This window comes from Cetorhinus maximus, chromosome 13, assembly GCF_964194155.1.
Source record: "Cetorhinus maximus chromosome 13, sCetMax3.hap1.1, whole genome shotgun sequence".
Taxonomy (NCBI): Eukaryota; Metazoa; Chordata; class Chondrichthyes; order Lamniformes; family Cetorhinidae; genus Cetorhinus; species Cetorhinus maximus.
This window is the reverse complement of record NC_135891.1, coordinates 90,254,637-90,277,795: the sequence shown is the minus strand read 5'-3', so window position 1 is coordinate 90,277,795 and position 23,159 is coordinate 90,254,637. Positions and strand designations below refer to the sequence as shown.

The following is a 23,159-nucleotide window of genomic DNA, read 5'->3' as shown; positions in this document are numbered from 1 at the left end:
AGTTCTACTGATTATCTTAAATTGATTGTTAGTGTAGCTATTAGCACACTCAGGATTGTTGCACCGCAATCAGCCTGCACTTGCAAAACCCAAAATAAAATGTTTACTGTTAGGCGTGATTTGCAATTGGGTAACAGTTGCTGAACAATGCTGAGTGCGCTAATAGCTACACTAACAATCAATTTAAGATAATCAGTTGAGCTCATAACATGGCTCACTTACATTTCCTAGAAGCAACATGCTGTACATTCTATGCAGGGACCCGTTCTCTGCAAACAAAAGGAATATGTTCAAGCCATGTTCCTTTTTTAAATTATCTGGGAGCTTGGGGAGCCTATGGTTTCCATTGCTTTCTCCATGACAACACCTTGGCCAATTAGAGTCGACTTGCCAACTAATCAACAGTCTTTTCTCCTGTAGTATAAATTGTGATCATTTGAAATTGGGCATTCTTGCGTTTGTCCTGATGCAGGCAAGATGAAAAGCTTCGACAACGTGTTTCTCTTTTCAGCAAAATGTTTGTATATTTGTTATTTTTGGGAAATTCTTGGCATTTGAGCTAGCACCATGGGGAGGCATAGTGGTATTGTCACTGGACTGGTATTCCAGAGGTAATGTTCTGGGGACCTGGGGTTGAATCCCACCACGGCAGATGGTGAAATTTGAATTCAATAAAAATCTGAAATTAAAAGTCTGATGATGACCACGAAACCATTGCTGATTGTTGTAAAAACCCATCTGGTTCACTAATGCCCTTTAAGGAAGGAAATCTGCTGTCCTTACCTGGTCTGGCCTATATGTGACTCAAGACCCACAGCAAATGTGGTTGACTCTCAAGAGCATTTATGGATGGGCAATAAATGCTGGCCTAGCTAATGACACCCACATCTTAGGAACGAATGAAAAAAAAACAAATATGTGGAGTTGACTTCTATGGTTGAATTTCCTGCCCATTCTCATTGTCTAGGTCTGTACGTGAAGAACAAGGTACCAAAGGCGACTAGCAACCCCATGGAAACACTTGACAATCAGCAGATGCAGTTGAGAGAGGGGAGAGAAAGGCAGGGTTAAGAATGAACATTAAGTGGCCCAATTTCATAAGGGAATTTCCACATGTGGTGAGATTCCCAGGGGAAATTTCTGATGTCAGCTGCTTGAGGGAATTCCCTGTTCGCATTGAAATACAGCAATTGCCACCAAAGTCCTTGAAGGAAATGGGAGAGGACTTGGAGAGTTGTGGTTTAGGCAAACATTTTCTGTAGAATTATGTAGAATGTACAGCACAGAAACAGACCACTCAACCCAACTGGACTCCTCTCGAGCCTCCTCCCACTCTACTCCATCCAACCCTATAAATATATTCTTCTATTCTTTATCCCTCATGGGCTAATCTAGTTCCCCTTAAATGCCTCCATGTTACCCGTCTCAACCATTCCATGTGTAGGCATATATTTCCAATTAGTCAGTTCCCATACGAATGCTAATTGCGCTCGTCTTCTGCGAACTTTCTTGTGCATTCGTTACTTGTACATGGGTTAATATGTGTGTATGTGTGTGTTGGAAGGACATAATGTACTCGTCCAGGATCAATGCTGGCCTGAGAATGCATGCCAAAACCCTGTGCTGTGATAGAGGCAGAACTGTCTGGTCCCACTACCACCAGGAAAGGAGGCCGATGGGACTGAAGAATACAGGTGCTGGCCAATGTGCTGCTTGTCCAACCCCATTCCTGGCTCTGGCTCTTTTAGGGAAAGCGGGTTCTGGACCCAACAGTTCTGCATGTCCCCACAAGGTGGGCAGCCAATTAGGCTCATTAAGATTCTTGAGGGCACTGAGAGGAGGCCAGCTGGGATTTTCCAGTCAGCGTCCAGTTTCTTGATGCAATGGATCAGTTTAATTGCCTGGAGTTGGGCACCCAGCAGCAGGCCGAGTATCAGTGTTCCTGGCAGGCCTCCCTGTATGCCTGGCTGGAGGTGCAGCCAAAGGCTGTCCTGTAGAGCAATTCCTCCCCTCAACCCCTGCCCCCAACACACAGTGGTATCCTGGCTGCCATTTCTGTTCTTAATTTAAAGTTTTCAAAAAGTTGGTGAGAGGGCGCCTCCATGTTGAAGCACCCTCTCAGTTACTTACTCTTTACTGCAGCCTGCTGTTCCTCTTAAGTCGGGTGGCTCCAATTGGCCTTCCAACTTTGAGAGGCTGCCTGCTGCCCTTAATTGGATTAGGAACCTGTCTCCATGAATCTGGAATGAAAAGTTAATATCAGCAATTGTTAAAAACAAATCTGGTTCACTAATGTCTTTCAGGGAAGGAAATCTGCCATTCTTAGTCAGTCTATTCACAACTCGAGACCCACAGCAATGGCCTGCTAAGGCACTCAGTTGTGCCAACCTGCTACAATAAAGCATAATAAGAATAAAATTGACAGCAACCTAAGGACCGAATTCAGATACGACAAAGACACCAAGCCCAGTCGACCCTGCAAAGTCTTTCCCATTAATAAATAGGGAATTGTGTCAAAGTTGGGAGCTGTCTCAGAGACTAGTCAAGTAACAGTCCAACATAGTCATACTTGCCAAATAATAACTAACAGTCGATATCCCAGATCCTCCATCGCCATGCGTGGGTATGTCCTCTCCCACAGGGAGGACAGACCCACCAAATGTGGGAGTACAGTGGGTATTCAGCCAAAAGGGAGTTGCCCTGAAAGTCCTCAACATTGACCCCAGACCCTATTAAGTTTCTTGGTATCAGGTCAAACATAGGCAAGGAAACCTGCTGATCACCATCATCAGCTGATAACTCAGTGTTCTTCCATGTTAAAAACTACTTGGAAGAAACACTGAGGACAGCAAGGTCACAGAGTGTACTCTGGGTGGGGGAACTTCAATGTCCATCATTAAAAGTGACCTGTAGCACCACTACTGACTAAACTGGCCAAGTCCTGAAGGACATATCTGCCAACTTGTTGGTTCTCTCACCGCCTACCACAAGAGGGTAAAACTTCGTCCTTACCAAATTACCAGACAAGGTTGCATCTGTCCATGTAAACATTGGTAGGAGTGACCACTGCACAGTCCTTATGGGGATGAAATTCTGTCTTCACACTAAGGACACCCTGTATTGTGTTGTGTGGCACTACCACCACACTAAATGGGATAGATTCAGAACAGATCTAGCAGCTTAAAACAGGGCATCCATGAGGCACTGTGGGCCATCAGCTGCAGCAGAATTGTATTCAGTCATAATCTGCAGCATATTGACCTGGCATATCCTTCACTCTACCATTACCATCAAGCCAGGGGACCAACAATGATTCAATGTGGTGTCTAAGAGACCATGCCATGAGCAGTACCAAGCATGCCTAAAACTGAAATGCCAACCTGGTGAAGCTAAAACACAGAACTGCATTCGTATAAAACAGCAGGAACAGCATGCTTACTTCCTCAACCACCGATGCACAGCAGCAGCAGTGTGTACCATCTACAAGATGCACTGCAGCAGCAGTGTGTACCATCTACAAGATGCACAGCAGCAGCAGTGTGTACCATCTACAAGATGCACTGCAGCGAATAACCACATCTCATCAATAGCATCTTCCGCTTCGAAGGACAAAGGCTACAGATACATGGGAACACTGCCACCTGCAAATCCCCTCCAAGTCACTCACCATCCTGACTTGGAACAATATCGCTGTTCCTTAACTGTCACTGGGTCAATATCCTGGAACTCCCTTCCTAACAGCACTATGGGTGTACCTACACCACATGGACTGCAGCGGTTCAAGAAGGCAGCTCACCAACATCTTCTCAAGAGAAATTAGGGATGGGCAAGGGAGTTGGACTAGGTGGAATGCTCTTTCAAAGAGCCAGTGCAGACTCGATGGGCCAAATGGCCTCCTTATGCACTGTGATACTGTGGCATTAAATGCTGGCCTGGCTAGTGACATCCACACTCTGTGAAATATTTTTTTTAATCCTATAGACAAAGCTAATCGATTCCATGACCAACGGATCAGATCAAAGTTCTGCAGTCCTGCCACATCCAGTTGTGAATGGTGGTGGTGGACAATTGAACAACTAACAGGAGGAGGAGGTTCCACAAACATCACCATCCTCAATGATAGGGCAGCCCAGCATGTGATTGCAAAAAAATAGGCTGATGCATTTGTGCCCATCTTCAGCCAGTGCTGACTGGGTGATCCACTCAGATCTACTCCTGAGGTTCCCAGCATCACACATGCCATTTTTCAACCAATTTGATTCACTCCGCATGATGCCAAGAAACAGCTGAATGCACTCTATACAGCAAAGGCTATGGGTTCTGACAACTTCCAGGTTGCAGTGCTGAAGATTTGTGTTCCAGAATTAGCTGTGCCCTGAGCCAAGCTGCTCCAGTACAGCCACAACACTGATATTTACCCAACAATGTGGAAAATTGCCCAGGTATGACCTGTCCGGAAAAAGCAGGATATATTCAATCCGGCCAATTAACAGCCCATCAGTCTACTCTCAATCAACAGCAAAGTGATGGGAGGTGTCGCTGACAGTTATTAAGTGGCACTTATTCAGTAACAACCTGCTCACTGATCCTCATTTTGGGTTCCACCAGGGGAACTTGGCACCAGAGCTCTTTAAAGCCTCTGTCCACATGGACAAAAGAGCTGAATTTCAGAGGTAACGGGAAAGTGACTGCCCTTGACATCAAGTCAGTATTTGACCGAGTGCGGCATCAAAGAGCCCTAGTTATATTGAAGTCAATGGGAACCGGGGGAAAACTCTCCACTGGTTGGAGTCATAGCTAGCATAAAGGAAAATGTTGTAATTGCTAGAGGTCAATTATCTCAGTCTCAGTACATTGTTACAGGAGTTCCTCAGGGCAAGGTTCAATCAGCCCAACCATCTTCATCTGCTTCATTAATGGCCTTCCCTACATCATAAGGTTAGATGTGCAGATGTTTGTTGATGATTGCACAGTGTACAGTACCATTCACAATTCCTTAGATAATGGCTGGAATTTTATGCCCGCTCAGGCTTGCAGGCAGGGAGGGGTTAGGACATAAAATCAAGTGGCATGGTCTACCTGCTCTGCTGGGGGGGCGGGGGGGTGTGCCCACACCACCTGACAAGGCACCAGGTAAACGCTGTGCCCAAAGGAGGGCCCCACCAGATGGAAATGGCTGCCTCAGCTTACTCAACTCTCAGCCTCTCAATTGAAACCCCCCCTCCTTCGCTAGGACCTGTCTGACTGGCTCAGGCAGCAACTCCCCACTTACCTGGTTATCCAAGCTCCTCCATGGCTCCTCGCATTGACTGCAGCCCAAACAGTGAACACTGCTCTGCGGGTGGTGCTGCTGGTACTGGAGAGCTGATTGACCGGAAACACCTAGAAGTGGGACATCCTCCCATGAGGGCAGTTAACTGCCTGACAACCATAAAATCCAATCATGCTTCCTGGGCCAGCAAAACCAGGATCGCTCCAGACTTTTCAGCTGATGGGTGGAGTCACCGCCTCCACAAAACATTCAAGCCAATGAGGCAGTGTGTGTCCACAGATTGCAAGACCAAGAAACTTTCAGGCTTGAACTGATAGTGACAACTAACATTCGCACCACACAAGTGTCAGGCAATAGCTATCTCCAACATGAGATGGTTACTTTCACAACTTTGGAAGTCTAACCACTTGTCCTTTACATTCAATGGCATTATCATCATCATCATCATCCTGATAATCACTATTATCCAGAAACATAAATATTGTGGCTGCTATACGAAATTAGAAGCTGGGAATTCTGGAAATAATGAGTGACTCACCTCCTGACCTCCCAAAGCCTGTCGACCATTTATAAGGCAGGCTACACGATACATAAACTGCCGCTGGTAAGATACCAGCAGAGGCAGGTAGACCAATTTAATTTAATGCCATAACCCCTCCCCCCCTGCAAGCCTGGGCGGGCATAAAATTCCAGCCATTATCTAAGAAGCTGTGAATGTGATTGATGGAAAATTCCCCAACACTCAAGAAGCTCAACACCTTCTTAAGGGTAATTAGGACCGGTCAAGTAGGACCAGTATGGTCTTGCCAGTCAAATCCAAATTCAGTGAAGGAATAAAAAATAACTCACAGTTATTTACCGACATGATTGGCACCCTTCCACCACCATCAGCCTTCAGTCACTGCACAGTGACTGTAATGTTTGCCATATACAAGATGCACTGCAACAACTTGCCAAGACTTCTCTGGCAGCATCTCCCACACTCACAGCCTCTACCAGCTAGAAGTACTAGGGCAGCAGGCACATGGGAACACCACCACCTGAAAAGATCCCCTTAAAATTACACATCTTTTTAATTTGGAAATAGATCACCATTCCTTCATTGTCATTCGGTCAAAATCCTGGAATTCCATAACTAACATCACAATGGAAATGAGTGACATCCTTCGCCCCCGTTGCATCTGTTCTGATGATGCCACTTTCAAAAACAGTTCCTCTGACATATCTTCCTTCTTCCTTAACTGAGGATTTCCACCCACGGTGGTTGACAGGGCCCTCAACTGTGTCCGGCCAATCTCCTGCGCATCCGCCCTCACACCTTCCTCTCCCTCCCAGAACCATGATAGGGTCCCCCTTGTCCTCATTTATCACCCCACCAGCCTCTGTATTCAAAGGATCATCCTCTGCCATTTCCGCCAACTCCAGCATGATGCCACCACCAAACACATCTTCCCTTCACACCCCCAGCGGCATTTCGCAGGGATCGTTCCCTCCGGGACACCCTGGTCCATTCCTCCATCACCCCCTACACCTCAACCCCTTCCCATGGCACCTTCCCTTGCAACCGCAGAAGGTGCAACACCTGCCCCTTTACTTCCCCCCTCCTCACCGTCCAAAGGCCAAAACACTCCTTTCAAGTGAAGCAGCATTTCACTTGCACTTCCCTCAATTTAGTCTACTGCATTCGCTGCTCCCAATGCGGTTTCCTCTACATTGGAGAGATCAAACGCAGACTGGGTGACCGCTTTGCGGAACACCTTCGGTCTGTCCGCAAGCATTACCCAGACCTCCCTGTCGCTTACCATTTCAACACACCACCCTGCTCTCTTGCCCACATGTCCGTCCTTGGCCTGCTGCAATGTTCCAGTGAAGCTCAACGCAAACTGGAGGAACAGCACCTCATCTTCCAACTAGGTACTTTACAGCCTTCCGGACTGAATATTGAGTTCAACAACTTTAGATCATGAACTCTCTCCTCCATCCCCATCCCCATTCCGATCCCCCCTTTTCCAATAATTTATATATATTTTTCTTTTCCCACCTATTTCCATTATTTTTAAATGTATTTCCATCCATTGTTTTATCTCTACCTTTTAGCCTATTTCGCACCCCCCCCCCCCCCCCCCCCCACCCCGCCACTAGGGCTATCTGTCCCTTGCTCGTCTTGCTTTCTACCCTTAATGTCCCCATTAGCACATTTTTTAGCTAATCTCACCACTGTCAACACCTCTTTGTCCTTTTGCCTATGACATCTTTTGGCAATCTCCACCTATCACTGGCCCTCTATCCAGCTCTACCTGTCCCACCTCCCCCCCCCTTAAACCAGCTTATATTCCACCTCTTTTCTATTTTTCTTTAGTTCTGACGAAGAGTCATTTAGACTCGAAACGTTAACTGTATCTCTCTCCGCAGATGCTGTCAGACCTGCTGAGTTTTTCCAGGTATTTTTGTTTTTGTTTTTGTTCTAGATTTCCAGCATCCGCAGTATTTTGCTTTTATCACAATGGAAGGACCTTCAGCACATGAATTGCGGCAGTTTAAGATGGCAGCTTGCCACCTCCTTCACCGCCACCTTCTCAAGGGCAATTCGGACCAGTCAAGATACTGGTCTTGCCAGCGAAATCCATATCCAGTGAAGGAATAAAAAATAACTCACGGTGAACTGATATATCACAGTTCCAAGATAGAGATCAGATGTACAAAAGTCCAAAATAGTGAAAGTAACCACTAAGGCTGTGAAAAACCACAGCTCAGCACATGTACTGTGAACAAAGTCTATACAAAATCAGACAGTAAGGCATCTGGGAGTTTCCAGTAATTACTGGCATCTTTCCCTGTCATATCTTCAGCCTCCTGAATTGCCTCTGTGTTCTCACCTTGTTTTCACTGGCGAGTTCCAGGAAACCCGAGAAACTCATCCACACCCACAGTTAAATTCCAAAAGCCATGCTAATATCACTGGAATTGAGTAAGTAACACGATGAAATTGACATTCCTTCTACCCCAAGGTTGCCTGGCTGCATCCAGCCTACATGGCACAGTTACATGTGGAAGTCGGTGGGTTGGAGCTGGTTTCCTGATGCACTGTCATTTTCTATGTCTTTAATTTCCACCCGCTCCCAAACCCACGTGGGCCCTCCAAGTTAAAATTCACTGCAGAATGACTATTCCATTTTTCATAACCTTACCCTATTTTCACAGAATTGCAGAATTGTTACAGTGCAGGAGGAGGCCTTTCAGCTCATCATGTCTGCACCGGCTCCCAGAATGAGCAGTTTACCAAATGCCATTCCCCTGCCTTCTCTCCATAAACCTGCACATTCTTCCTTTTTAAGGAGGCATATTCAGGGAAACCTCCTAAATCAGGAATATACAAGCAAGGCTGAGTGAATTATCAATAAAACTCACTCAATAGCTCTCTTGCTTGTTGAATAAGTGCCCCACCTGCTGAAGCACTAAATCAAATAGACAGGTAAAAGCTGGTCAAACAAGTCAGCATGGATTTGGGAATGGCAGATTATGTCTGACTGATTCAGGTTCAATTTTTTTGAGGAAATCACTAGCTTGCCAGATTGCCAGGGAGTGCCTCGGATGTTGTCTACATGCACTTCCCGAAGGCATTTGATGATCGTACAAGAGATTGTTAGCAAAAATGAGAGCACACGGAACTGGGTGTTAGGAGGTAGGCATCGATAGAAGGAGTAAAGTGAACGTTATTTAATTGACAGGATTTGATAAGTGCTGTTTCCATGGATCTGTACTGCAGCCTCAGCTTTTCACCTATATGTCGATGATATGGATGAAGGGATAGAGAGTTGTATATCCGAGTTTGCAGCTGATGCTAATTTAGGAGGGATAGCAAGTTGTGCAGATGGAACAAGAAGTTACAAAGGGACAGAGACAGATTAACTGAGTGCGAAACATGTGACAAGCAGGGCAGGCTTTTTAGGCCTACCAAGGTTGGGAATGGAAGAGAACAGGCAGGCAGGTGCCAGTTTTCCAACCCTGTTCCTGGTGCTGGCCATTTTGGTCGAGGTGAGTTCAGGGCCCAGCAGGCCACCTGCCTCCATAAGATGGGCAACCAACTAAGCTCATTAAGAGCTGAAAGGAGGTCAACTTTGAATTTCCAGTCAGGCTCCAGTTTCCCACACTACAGGGCCATGAGGCAAGCACCGATCAGCAGGCCAGGTGGCCAAAGCTTCAGGCAGGCCTGTAGGCTTTGGCTGCCTGTCTGGGCATGGGTGCAGCAAAAGGGCTACCCTGTAGAGGGATTTACCCTTACTCCTTCCCCAACACCTGCAACAGTGATGGCCTGGCTGCTTATGCTTCTTGTTTACATTTTTTAAAAGGTTGGTGAGAGGATGCCCCCATGTTGAAGCACCCTCAGTTGCTTACCTTCTACTGCAGTCTGCTGCTCCTCTCAAGCTGGAAGGCCTCCGATTGGCCCTCCAGCTTCAAGAGTCCTCCCGCCACCCTTAACTGGATAGGGAACCCATCTCCATGTCAATTAAGGGGATTTCTCGGTGAAAATCCAAGATCAGTGATTGTTTCCCCCATGGGGGAACAATAGGGTAGGTTCGGGACCTCAAAACAGTTCCGACCCCTGTTTTCTGTCCCCAAAGCTAAAATTCACTTCATGGAGTTCAATGTGGAGAACTGTGATGCCATCTACTTCAGATACAAGAAAAAAATGGAATAATGGTGAACTGTAGGGAAACAATGGGATTTAGGTGCCCATGTACACAGATTATGAAAAGTTGGTGCACAAAAACAATCCGTAATCTAAAGACTCAAATATCTCAAGGGGATTGTAATTCAGGATTGATGCCTCAGTTGTACAGAGCTTTGGCCAGATCGCATCTGTGTTCAGCGTTGGTCACTGAACACCAGGAAAGAAAGGAGTACATGCAGCTACACCAAAATTATACCAGGGCTTAAATGGTTAATTTCTGAGACTAGGGATAGAATTTTGTGGGGCTGATGGGGGTCTCACATACTGGTTGCGGAACCAGCAGGGATCCCCCATCGGTCCTGTGGGGGAGGCTCAACGGAATCAAGTGCCCTTTAGGCACTTAAGTGGCCACTGTTACACCTGCACCTCTCCCACCCCCAACTGAGTTCCCCGGCAGCAGAGGTCCCGCCCGCCAAGTGCTGTCAACCAATCAGAGGCTGGCTGCTACTCACTACTGCCAGCACCAGGAGAAGTGGTGGCTGCTGGCAGTACTGTGCCCACCAGAGGCCCAGGAACATTGTGGGACCCCAGACATAAGGTGAGTGAGGGTGGGCTGGATGTTGCTAGGTGGGGGTTGCAGGAAGGGCAGGGGGGTCGTTGCAGGTTGTGTCAGAGGCAAGGGCAGGGAGTTGGATTTCAGTTGATGCCCGCCTTCCCGATGCTGGGTCCCTATCAGGCACAGAGTGCCTGAAATGAGGACGCCCACCCTCTCCTGGGAGGCCACTGGTAAACCCGACAAGGTTTGCTGGGTTGCCTTCTAAAGGCACGAGAAAGCCACGCCGATCCCGCTAAATCCCTGAGGCACCACTACACTGCAGTGGCCTCAGGGATAATGTGTGTTGTTTGGCTCATTAATGAACCTAACTGACATCCTGCTGTCAGTGGACGGGAATCCGATGTCAACCCTTTCCACCCTCCGACTTATTCGGGGGGAGGTTTCCCACTGCTGGGAGACTGACATGGGGCTTCTCTCATGATCCGTTGTGACAGACTACATTAAATCCAGCCCTAGGTTGCTTAAGCTTGGCCTTTATTCTCTTGAATTGAGGGGAGCTCTAACTAAGGTGTTTAAATGACTAGAGGATTTGAAAGGGTAGATACACAGAAGCTATTTCCTTGATGGGGGAATACAGGACAGGAAATATAATTTTAATATTAAAGCTAGGCCATTTTGGAGTTATATCAGGGTCTTTCATACGAAGGATAATAGAAATCTGCAAAGCTCTGTCACTATGGATACTGGGACATTTGGAATTGTCAGGTCTGAGATCAATATCTTTTTGTTAAGTAAGGGTATCAAGTGCTAAAGTGGGTAAATGGTGTTGAAGTATAGGTCAGCCATGATCTAATTGAATAACAGAACAGGCTCGAAGAGCTGAATGGCTTACTCCTGTTTCTATCTTCCTATGTAGAAAAAGGGGCTCAGGTTGGTGGCCCTAGAATAGTGAGGGAAAAATTGGTAGTGGTTCCTGCCCCAGTTTACTATCCAGTTCTTCCTGCTGGTCTGTGTGTGGCTACATTTTGAGCAGAGCATTGTGCAAAGCACTGACTAGACGTAACAAAGACTTGTATTTATATGGTGCCTTTGACAGAATAAAATGCTCTAAGGTGCTTCACAGGAGCATTATAAAGCAAAATTAGATACTGAACTATATGAGGTGATCTTAGCGCTGATGACCAAAAGCTTGGTCAAAGAGTTAGGTTTTAAAATGCGTCTTAAAGGAGAAAAGCAAGATAGAACATAGAGAGGTGTAAGGGGGAATTCCAGAGCTTATGGGACTAGGCTAGGGTTGGCAACTGTGATTAAATATATTCCTGGAGGTTTGACTTGCACATGACTTGCGCCCACACACCAACCAACAAATCCATCCTTGTGATTGCCTTCCTGTGCCAATTGGAAAGCAAAAAGACGCATTACCCAATTGGTTGATGCTTGACCATTAGACAAACAGTCTTTTTTCCCCCATTTTTAATATTTTTATATCTGGTGAAGGGAAATGTTCAAAGAAAATGACAAAAAAAACACACACTTTTTCAATGTCCCCATGATTTTTCTGCACACAGCAGTGTCCTGGAGATTGATCTTCAATTCCTGGAAACTCCGGGCCAATTCTGGAAGGTTGGCAACCTAGGCAGGTGAAGACATGGCAATTAGTGGTGGAGCGGTTAAAATCACGGATGCTCAAGAGGCCAGAATTAAATGAATAGAATCAGACTCACAGATAAAGAATGGCCACTCGAGTGAGGTATTGAAAGGAGGCCGGGTACCTCCTTGGCATTGGAGGTCTCCCCACCTCACGAACTTCCATTCTCTCCATGCTGCTTACCTGTTCCCAGGTATCTGGATCTCAGGTGTATGGATATCTGCCTATTGCATGTCCAATGCTTCTTCTGGCATGGGTGGCCACTCTTGTTATTCACCATCTCCTGGGGTTTCACCATTTTCGGTTTGAAGAAATTCCTCGACCTCCTTGAGGTCTTTCATGTTCCTGAACCTTGCAATGGTGTTGGTGTTGTGTTCCCCTCGGTATTAAAACGATGTATGGTGAGAGGGAAGGGGAGGATATTGGAAGAAATTAAACTGAATGGTTTGCTTTGTTGGTGATCAGCAGCTGTTGCTGTCCCAATTTCCAGCCCTCATAGAGACTCATAGACTAAAGGTAATCAGAAACATGGGGCATGGAGACGGGGTGAGAAATGGACAGTGAGAATCGAGGAAAAGGACAAAGGGTGAGAAAGAGGGATGAGGGGGGAGGGTGAGTAATGAGGGATGAAAAGCAATGGATGAGAAACTAAAGAGAAAGGCAAGGGGTAAGGAGTGATGGGTGAGGGCAGAAGGGCAAGGGGAAAAGAGAGGAGTGAGGATCGAAGACTGAAGGATGGTGAGAAGCAAATTGAAAGGACTGATGTACAGTGAGAGTCAGAAGTCTGTCGAAAAGGATGTCTACAAAGGAGATGGACGAAGCTCGTTATTGAGTTTGAACAATGGGTCATTTGAGAGCAACATGGCTAATGGGAAAAAGTGACCTCTACACCAATGGGCAAAACCACATTAGCCATTTGTGTGCGGAACATAGTCATCTCCCACCTCATAACTTTCACTGAAAATGTTAACCTTCTCCCCAGTGTTCAGTAGATAAATGCCTCCTTAGAACATTTCTGATTTTTACTGGGTGGAAAGGTCCAGAGTTCAATGTGTATTGAATTACCTTATACAGCTGGTACACCTTTTGGGATGCTATAGTTTGCCTAAGTGCCCCTGGTGTTAAGGAGATCAGGTAGGGCTTCTGCTACTCAGCTAGCAAGTGACCCCTGCTAGAAGATAGATGGGAATTGGCTGTCAGGTGTGTACTGGGCCTAGTGTCTTTTGGAGTCTACAATTTCTGTCCAACCTCATAACTGCAGAATGCTAGCTTGACTGAGGTACCACAAGGAGTCCCTGTGAGGAAAGGAAGAAAATCAAAAGTAAATACAGCTCAATTACTGAACCTTAAACACTGGCCAGAGCTATCATCCTGATTGGGTACATACAAATGTAAGAACATATGAAATAGGGGCAGAAGTAGGCCATTCGACCCCTTGAGCCTGCTCCACCATTCATTAAGATCATGGCTGATCTGTTTGTGTTTCGAATTCCACATCCCCATCTAGCCTAGTATCCAATTAGTTATGACCACAGCTGGTGTTAGTTGCTGTGTAACTTAAATCCCAGAGGGAAACTTGGCTTATGGGCCATACCTTTACTTTTGTATTCTGAAACCGAGAAGAGGTCATACCAATCCCAGCAGTAAGAGGTCCAGTAACACTTCTGGGATTTTAAAAGTTAAAAGTAAAAGTTTTATTAACAAAAATAAAAGAAAATTTAAGCACACAAGATTACAGTCACACAATTAAGGTTATTCGTACAAAACATTCTCCCAAAAGCTCTACTTGGTCAAACCCACAAGTAAACGCCTTCCAGGCAACACTCCCTTATAGATATCTACTATGAAATTCAGTAATATAGCTCAAGGCAAGTTGCTGTAGCTTCAATAAAGGTACACCACATAAACCTCTACCCTCTTCCACTCTGTGATGGAAGCTGCTTCAGAATAAAACTGCTTGCTGCAGCCCAAGACTATTCTAGCTTGACTGGATGGGTGATTCAAACTGCATCCTCTTCCAGCCAGGAGCTCCAGCTAAAGCTCAACAGCTCAAGTAGCTCCAGCTATCTCCACCTATTTCCATAGCTCCATCTCAACAGCAACTCCAAAATACTGTTTTTCCCCTTTCTTCTCAGTTCCATTGCTCTCACACCTCTGTGAAACTCAAACTCTTCCAAATATAAGATCTTTAATGTTTCCACCTAGTCTTTGCTTTCAGGTCAATAAAATATATTCCCACTACTATTTACCTATGGAACTCCTGCAAGATGCAATCATGTTTCTTTCTACCTCTGACTCCCCTTTGATATTCAAATAAACTCCCAACTTATCTACAAATGCAAATGTTAGATCTAACCTATTTACTTGTACCTCAAACTTAACACCTCTATCCTTTTCATGTTTTAAACCCCAGGCAACCTGACTCCTATCAATCTTTTCCTAGCTTAATTAAATCACACACACACATACACCCAGCCTTCTTTACAGAATAAAACAATATTTCCCCAAAATATTTTTTAAAAAGTCCATTCTCACACAGTTCACTTCAGCTAGCTCAGCTTTCATGCCCACATAGATGTCCTTATTTAAGTTTAAAATACTAGTCTTCAACCCACTCTTCTCCTTTTCAAACTGCATGTAAAATTCAACCATATTGTGGTTGCTGCTACCTAGGGATGCCTTCACTCTGAGGTCATTAATCCTGTCACATTACGTAGTACCAAGTCTAATATAACCTGCTCTCTGATTGGTTCCAAAACGTGCTGCTCCAAGAAACTATTGCTAAAGCATTCTAATAATAATTCTAATCATTCTCATAACTTTGTGACAACAATTCTATTATCTATATACAACTATATTTGAAATATCCTCCTTGCTAGCCTTCCTTAATCTCTACTTGGCTTTATCAGTTAACAGAACAGAATGGGTAATGGAACACACACAGATGAGTAGCGCAATTGTTCTCCCAGTTACTTGCTGGAGCAGCCAGTTACTTTGGGTTTGTTCCCAGTAATCGTTAAGACCTTTAACCTTAAAAGAGGTTATGGCACATTTGTGATAAATGCAAGACTGGTCTTATGTTATGTAATGATCACAGTGTTATGTGACAGCTGGGGATCAGTGGAGGTCGCTGAGCGTCTGGATAGTTGGAGCAGCTGGCAGCTCAGGATGCAGCCTGTCCCAGTCAGTGCACAATGAGGTTTTTCTGAACAGAAATTTTTTTATGGGCGATCCAGTGAATTGAAGTTCAGGGTGACAGCCTGCAGGGTCGCACTTGCAGTTCCCGACTCACTGTGCCCTCTGTCTCAGCAGAGCAGTCAGGGTGAATGCAGAGTGCAGGGCAGGCATGTCCCAACACAGGCAGGGAGAGAGTCACTCTGCTCCTCTTCCTTGGAAACAGTGTGGGAATGGGACAGGGAACAGTCAGGGGATGATGAATAGGTAGAGAAATGGAAACTGGTAGAGGATTGGGAAAAGGTTGGAGATTAGGAATAGGTATGAAACTGGGAACAGGTAGAGCATTGGAAATAGACAATATGTTTATGATTGGGAAGAGTCAATGACAGATAATGTGCTAACAGCATTTCGAGATTTTCTGAATTTATACATATGTAAAAAAAAATTCCAAGGGTCAATGTTGACGAGCCTCATTCCATCCCCACTGCCCATGATCCAAATACCCTTGACAGTGGGACTTCCATTATCCACACTCCAGTTATCTGTCAGAATTTTTATGGGACAAAGCCTTGCATGGGATTTTCAAACACAATTTTTTATTACATGATGTTCACTGTGCTTCCCATCATTCCTGTGCTGCAGTTATTGTGTGTCAAATGTGAAAGGGTGAAATTTGGGAGTCTCTGTTTTCTGCCTGTTCACTGCTGTGTTTAATGGAGACTCCAGTGCACCTCTAAGAATGCTGCTGCTCGATGGTACAAAGTTTACATCAATACTCTTGGTAAGATATATATTGCCTCAGTCATCCTTTTCTCCTAAAAACCCAATCTCGGTGTCTCGTAATCTCTACTTGATTCTTCCTTTCCTCTTTTCAATGTGCTCCCAGACTTTTGACTCAGTTTCTCAATAATACAACAATGCTGCTGGAAGGCTTCAGGATAGCTATAGGCCTCATTGGAGTTAACTACCTATTAATATTCCATTCATTTCTAGGGTTGTCAACCCTCCAGGGTTGGCCTGGAGTTCCCAGGAATTGAAGATCAATCTCCAGGACACTGCTGTGTGCAATCCTGGAGAAAACTTATTAGGACATTAGAAAAGATTGGGGTTTTTTGTCATCTTCTTTGAACATTACTCTTCACCAGGTATAAAAATATTGAAAATGGGGAGCAAAGGCTCTATGGTTGATAGTCAAGCATCATTCAATTGGGTAATGAATCTTTTGGCTTTCCAATTGGCGTAGGAAGGCAGTGCTTCACAGAGGTGGATGTGTTGGCCGACTAATGCTGGAGCGTGGGGGCAGGTCATGTGATGAAACCTTCATGAATACATTTAATCACAGTTGGCAACTCTATCCACTTAATTCCTAATTTATACATAGCAAATGAATATAAATTATACATCCCTGATATCAAATGTATATCCTTTGCATATCAGTCAAACCTCACTCCCATTAAGTCTTTAAGGGAAATGTCTCCAGAACAATATAGAAGAAGAGGTTTAGTTTGAACTGCTGCTGGCCCCTGTTTTCACTGGCTTGGCTGATTGTGTTTCCTGTACTTGGTATTGTTAAACACTCACTGCCAGATTTGCAAAAATCAGCCTTCACCAGTTTCAGGCTTCATGTTGTAAATTGTATCCATGATCCAAAAAAAACATTCTGTTGAGACCCCAAGGCCTGGTGGGTCAATGTCTTGCCCACAGTGGTTCTGAACCATACGGGCCAGCAGGGTCCTTGGTCCCATCCTGGTGTGTGCACTTCACTGATTTCAGCCAGGGTGGGGGTTTGGGCTCTACAATTGGCCCCCAGCCAGGTTGTGAGGAAGGGAAATCAGCCAGGTACCTGACCGCTGTCCGCCGGGAGCTGGTCTTAGCTGCGACACACCTCATTCACCCCACAGTCAAATCTGCTGTCAGCACACAAGAGAAAGAAATACCTCTTCGGGGTGGGATACTAGACAGAGCAAGTTGACCACAGAACGCAAGGCCAACAGTGAGAGTGAGTACCAGTGGGACTGTGCCTAGTCAGATCTGTGTCTGAGGAACAGTGGGGATCAGGAGGTGACCGGTGGGGAGAGGCGGGAGTGGGGGTCACTTCGGAGTCAGAAAGACATGGGCTCAAACCTAATTTCAGGATATAAGCCCATAATCTAGGCTGAAGTTCCTGTGCAGTAACAATAACTTGCATTTGTACAGCACCTTTACCATAATAAAACATCCACGGGAGCATTTTAAAGCAAAATTGGACACTGAGCCACATAAGGTGATATTAGGGCAGATGGTCAAAGCTTGTAAAAGAGCAAAATACTGCAGATGCTGGAAATCTGAAATTAAAACAGAAAGTGCTGGAAATACTCAGCAGGCCTGGCAACATCTGGAGAGCGAAACAAAGTTAACATTTCATATGTGTGATCTTTCAACTGTTGCATGTTCATTCTGTCTGTCCATGCAGATGAATGTAATATACCCAATGGCACTATTCAAAAGAGAACAGGGGAGTTATCGTGCCAACATTCATCCCTCAATCAACCTCCAAAAACAGATTATATACTCACTTTTATTTCATTGCTATTTGTGGGAGGTTGCTATGTGCAAATTGGTTGCCACATTTTCCTGCATTATAACAGTGACTTCAAAAGTATTTCATTGGCTGTAAATCAATTTGGGAATGTCCTGTGGTTGTGAGAGGCGCTATATAAATGTAACTCTTCACAACCCAAGCTGAATTGCCAAAACACATGAATCGCTGGAATGGGGATATAATATGAAAGTGTCTCCAATCGCAGTGATGTCACCCTGAGGACACAGCACCTGACCCCTTCAGTTTGCGTCATTCAGAGCCCTGTGGTCCCAGCTCTGGGAATGTTGTACATGTGAAACATGGGAATGGAAAACCCAGATCAGTTTGCTGACCTCTGTGGAGGAAACACACAAATATTAAGTTGCAGGAGAGGTGAAGTCAGGATTAGCATTGAGGAATGAAGTCAGCTACTGTAAACCTTGTGCCTAATTGCTCTGTGTTGTCATTTGCTTCTAACGTGCAGTAACAGGTTTGGAATTCTTGGTGCCAACAATGTGAACTTGTTGTTTGCTAAACCCTCAAAGAGCTCTAATAAATTTATCACACATGATTTCCCTTTCAGAAGAAAATCATGTTGACTCTGCCTGATTGTATTATGATTATCTAAATATCCTGATACTACATCTTTAATAATGGATTCTAGAATTTTCCCAATGACACACGCTCGGCTAACTGGCCTACGGTTTCTTGTTTTCTGTCCCCCTCCTTTCTTGAATAGAGGTGTTACAAATGCGGTTTTCCAATCCACTGGGACCTCTCCAGAATTAACAATGTTGCTAATTCACAGGACAAATTCAGAATTTATTTTACACTCATTTCATTTTTTTTTAGCCCTGGAGTTTGATGAATGAGTGTATGCTATCATCATCGGCGCCTGTCCCTTGATTTGAGGATGACGTCTGCTCATGGTCACGAGTTTCTGCCATGGGTTTTCATGTGACTTAGCAGGCCAATTCTTGACCTGCAGATCTTTGGGCATGTGGGACAGGATGTCCCAAGAGGTAGTGGGATCCGGAGTGCAGGATTTGCATCCTTTTCTTCCCTTCTCTGCCTCATTAATACAATGTGACTCAAAGCATAATGCAGCTTGATGGACAAGTTGTGGCCACTGATTATATGTACAGCATCTTCTAAAATTGGGTTTTAAAAAAAGTGACTGTGCTGAATCTGGGCTAGCAAGAAAAATAATTATAATCTCTGTGGAGGAAACACACAAATATTAAGTTGCAGGAGAGGTCAAGTCAGGATTAGCATTGAGGAATGAAGTCATTAGTCAGCTACTGTAAACCTTGTGCCTAATTGCTCTGTGTTGTCATTTGCTTCTAACGTGCAGCAACAGGTTTGGAATTCTTGGTGCCAACAATGTGAACTTGTTGTGGGATCATGAATTATTGCATCAGGTATCAAGGCCCTCCCTTCTCATTCAGAACATGGCGGGTTCAAGACACACCCCAGCCCTTCAGCACCTTATTTGGATTGCAGTATTGAGGGAGTGCTGCATTACCAGAGGTACCACCTTTTGGATGAGGTATTAAACTGAGACTGCAGGGGTAATTTTAACTGAACTGTGTCAGGGGGAAACTAAAGGCATTGGTGTGGAAGCTTTCCACTCATTCCCGTCAGCTTCTGAGATGGCTTGGTTAGAATTAGTCCTTTCCTCCATCACTTGTCCGTTCAGGCCAGCGTAAGAGATCCCATTGCATTTGTGAAAGAAGAGCAGCGAAGTGGTCCTAGTTTTCTTGAGACAATGACTCATATTTATCCCTCAACAACACCAGCAAAACAAATGAATTGGTTATTTGGCTCATTGCTGTTTGTGGGGTCTTGCTGTGCACAACTTGGTATTACAATTGCCTACGTTATAATGTGACTACACTTAAAAAATAATTCATTGGCTGTGCTGCACTGGAATTTCCTCAGAATGTGAAAGCCACTATACAAATGCAAATTCTTTCTCACCGTTGGAAGGGTGCGACTTTGGCAACCAGTGTTAATGGTAGAGTTCTAATGCCCTCTGGTGGTTACCTGGTAACTCAGCCATTTTCAATGTTGGTGCTTTCTCACCAGCTTTCTCCCCTCCTCTCAAGTGCTCTCTCATCTGATATCTCACCCAAGTAATTGATTGCATGCTAGGATCAAAACTGAGGCCAATTCCTGTCCTGACCTAATGCCCACCAGCAGGCATTTTCCAAAAGGAGTTACTACACAGTGATCAGACACAGAAACAATGTCAATTGAACCTCCAACTCCATCCAGCTGAGACCAGGCCTCGCGTGTATGATGCAGTAACGCAGTGGGCTGTGAGTTCACACTCTTGGACATTGGCAGGGAAATTATTTCATTAAATTTCATGCAAGCTGATTAATAATGTGCCTATTCTCAGCATTAATTGTTGATATAACTGGCACAAGGTAAATTTACATTCATTGGCAAAGAGAGGTTTGTAGCATCTATTTTTAAATATCTTGTGCAAAATACAAAGAGATAAGCATCTGGTGATGCCATTGTTAGGATTAAAATGAATGTATTCTATAATAAATGGCACTGGGTGGTTGACAAATTGCTGAAGGTCTGAGGCTCTGAGTGAGTTTATGTGTGAGTGGTGCATTTGTGTAACTGGGGTGTTCCTTTGATTGTATGTGTGCATTGAAAGTGTCTCATGTTGTAAATAAGATTTATTTTGTTTAATATGCGCCTTGAATGATTTTTTTTTTGCAAGGCTGAAAAGAGAAGACAAGGTGAACAGATTAAAGCAGCTTGTACACAGCGAGACCGTTAACACTGCAGTTTTTTGATGCATGGGTTATGCTGCAACACACAAACAGAACCTGTCAGAGTTGCTATGGCTGGCTGCCAGGAATATCTGGTTAAAAAGAAATGTCAGGATTCGTCAATTGCGTGGTCTTCACGTTGTTCAAAAGCACTTGCGATAACACTAAACTCAGGCCATAGGTTCTATAAGGAGGGGGGAACTGAGGAGCTCCATTCTTCTAATGTCTGGGCATGAGGCTTCATTTAACCCTGCTGGTATAGAAGAAAGGGGGATCTTGTGATGCAGTGGTAGTGCCCCTACCTCTGGACCAGAAGTTCCGGTTTCAAGTCCCAGTTCAGGAGGATGGCTATTGTAAGGCATGTTTAAAAATTGAGAAAACAGATTGATTATCAACCTGTAAATCCTTCCAATACACTTGATTGCAGGTGGTAACAGTGGGACAATTTCCTGGTCAGCCATACTACAGAAGGCAATAGCAAACTACTGCAGCTCTTTGCCAAGCATCCAATGGAGGAAGTCCATGGTTGCCAATGCCCTCTTAGAGCATGGTACCTGAAGGAAGAGGAAGAGTGGAAGACTACAGTGAAGTAAAACAATAACAACAGCTACTTACATTTATGTAGCATTTTTAACATAGAAACCATTACAAATTATTTAACGGAGGTAACATGGGCAATGAGTAGGAGATGACTTAACAGATGTGACCCGAAGCCTCAAATTGTAGGAAGAGCTTATTGGATGATGTGTTTGGAGTTTAACATGAACAAGAAGGGGAGCATTCACTGTGTAGCACCAATAAAATGGAAAGAGACACAAGGAAAGCTTTAAGGTGGAGAGTAAAGGATTGCAATTACCATCTGTCAAGCTCTCTTATGCTTCAGCTTCACCCACACGTCACCCTGAAATGTGCCGAGCAAAATCACAACAAACGACAACCTGAGAGGGTTAATCCAGATTAAAATACTGGGTTGGAAGACCTTCGTCCTAAAACATTAACTTTTGTTACTCTCTTCATAGATGCTGCCTGATCTTCTAAGTATTTCCAGAAATTTTCGTTTTTTATCTGAACAGTTTGGTATTGGCCCATTAAGAACATGAGAAATAGGAGCAGGAGTAGGTGTCAGCTCCACCAGTCAATAAGATCATGGCCAATCTAATGCGGCCTTAACTCCACTTTCCTGTCTGCCTCCCCATAATCCTTAACCCCCTTGTCGATCAAAAGTCTGTCTAGCGCATCCTTGAATATATTCAATGACCCAGCCTTCACTGCTGAATGGTGGAGAGAATTCCAAAAACTAACAACACTCTGAGAGAAGAAATTCCTCCTCATCTCTGTCTTAAATAGGAGACCCCTTATTTTGAAACTGTGCCCTCTGGATCTAGATTCCCCCACAAAGTGAAACATCCTCTCAGCATTTACCCTGTCAAGCCCCCTCAGAATTTTATATGTTCCAATAAGATCACCTTTAGTTCTTCTAAACTCCAATGACTGTAGGCCCAACCTGCTCAACCTTTCCTCATAAGATAATGCCTTCATCCCAGGAATCAGCGTGGTGAATCTTCACCGAACTGCCTCCAATGCAAGTATGTCCCTCCTTAAATAAGATGACCAAAATTGCACACAGTACTCTAGGTGTGGTCTCACAAATGTCCTGCACAGTTGTAGTAAGACTTCCTTACTTTTATATTCCATCCCCCTTGCAATAAAGGCCAACATTCACTTTCTCTTCCTAAATACTTGCTGTACCTCATGCTGACTTTTTGTGATTCATATACAAGGACAGCCAGATCCCTCTGTACCACAGCATTCTGCAGTTTCTCTCCATTTAAATAATACTCTGCTTTTCTATTCTTCCTGCCAAAGTGGACAACCTCACATTTTCCCACATTATAATCTATCTGCCAAATTTTCACCCACTCACTTAACCTATCTATATCCATTTGCAGATTCTTTGTATCCTCCTCACAACCTGCTTTCCTACCCATCTTCGTATTGTCAGCAAATTTGGCTACAATATAGTCTGTCCCTTCATCCAAGTCATTAATATAGATCGTAAATAGTAGAGACCCTAGCACTGATTCCTGTGGCACTTCACTAGTTACAGTTTGCCAAACTAAATAACCTATTTGTCCCAGCTCTCTGTTTCCTGTTAGATAGCTAGTCCTCTATCCATGTTAACGTATCCTCCCAAACAACATATGTCTTATCTTGCGTAGTAACCTCTTAAGTCACTAGACTGGTAATCCAGAGGCCTAGGCTAATCCTCTGGGAACATGGGTTCAAATCCCACCAAGGCAGCTGGTGGAATTTAAATTCAATTAATAAATCTGGTGTATAAAGCTAGTCCCAGTAATGGTGACCATGACAACTATCATCGAAGGTTGTAAAAACTCATCTGGTTCACTAATGTCCTTCAGGGAAGGAAATCTGCCATCCTTTCTTTGTCTGCCCTACATGTGACTCCAGACCCACAGAATTG

General features: G+C 44.5%; 1 long non-coding RNA gene across 1 annotated transcript; it reads left to right on the top strand.

Moving 5' to 3' along the window:
* The first annotated feature begins 10,470 nt into the window (after positions 1 to 10,470).
* LOC144688804 (uncharacterized) lies at positions 10,471 to 21,161 on the top strand. The gene is made up of 3 exons (XR_013578484.1): positions 10,471 to 10,542; positions 17,227 to 17,324; positions 20,626 to 21,161. It is a non-coding gene; the product is annotated as an uncharacterized LOC144688804 (long non-coding RNA).
* Positions 21,162 to 23,159: the final 1,998 nt, after the last annotated feature.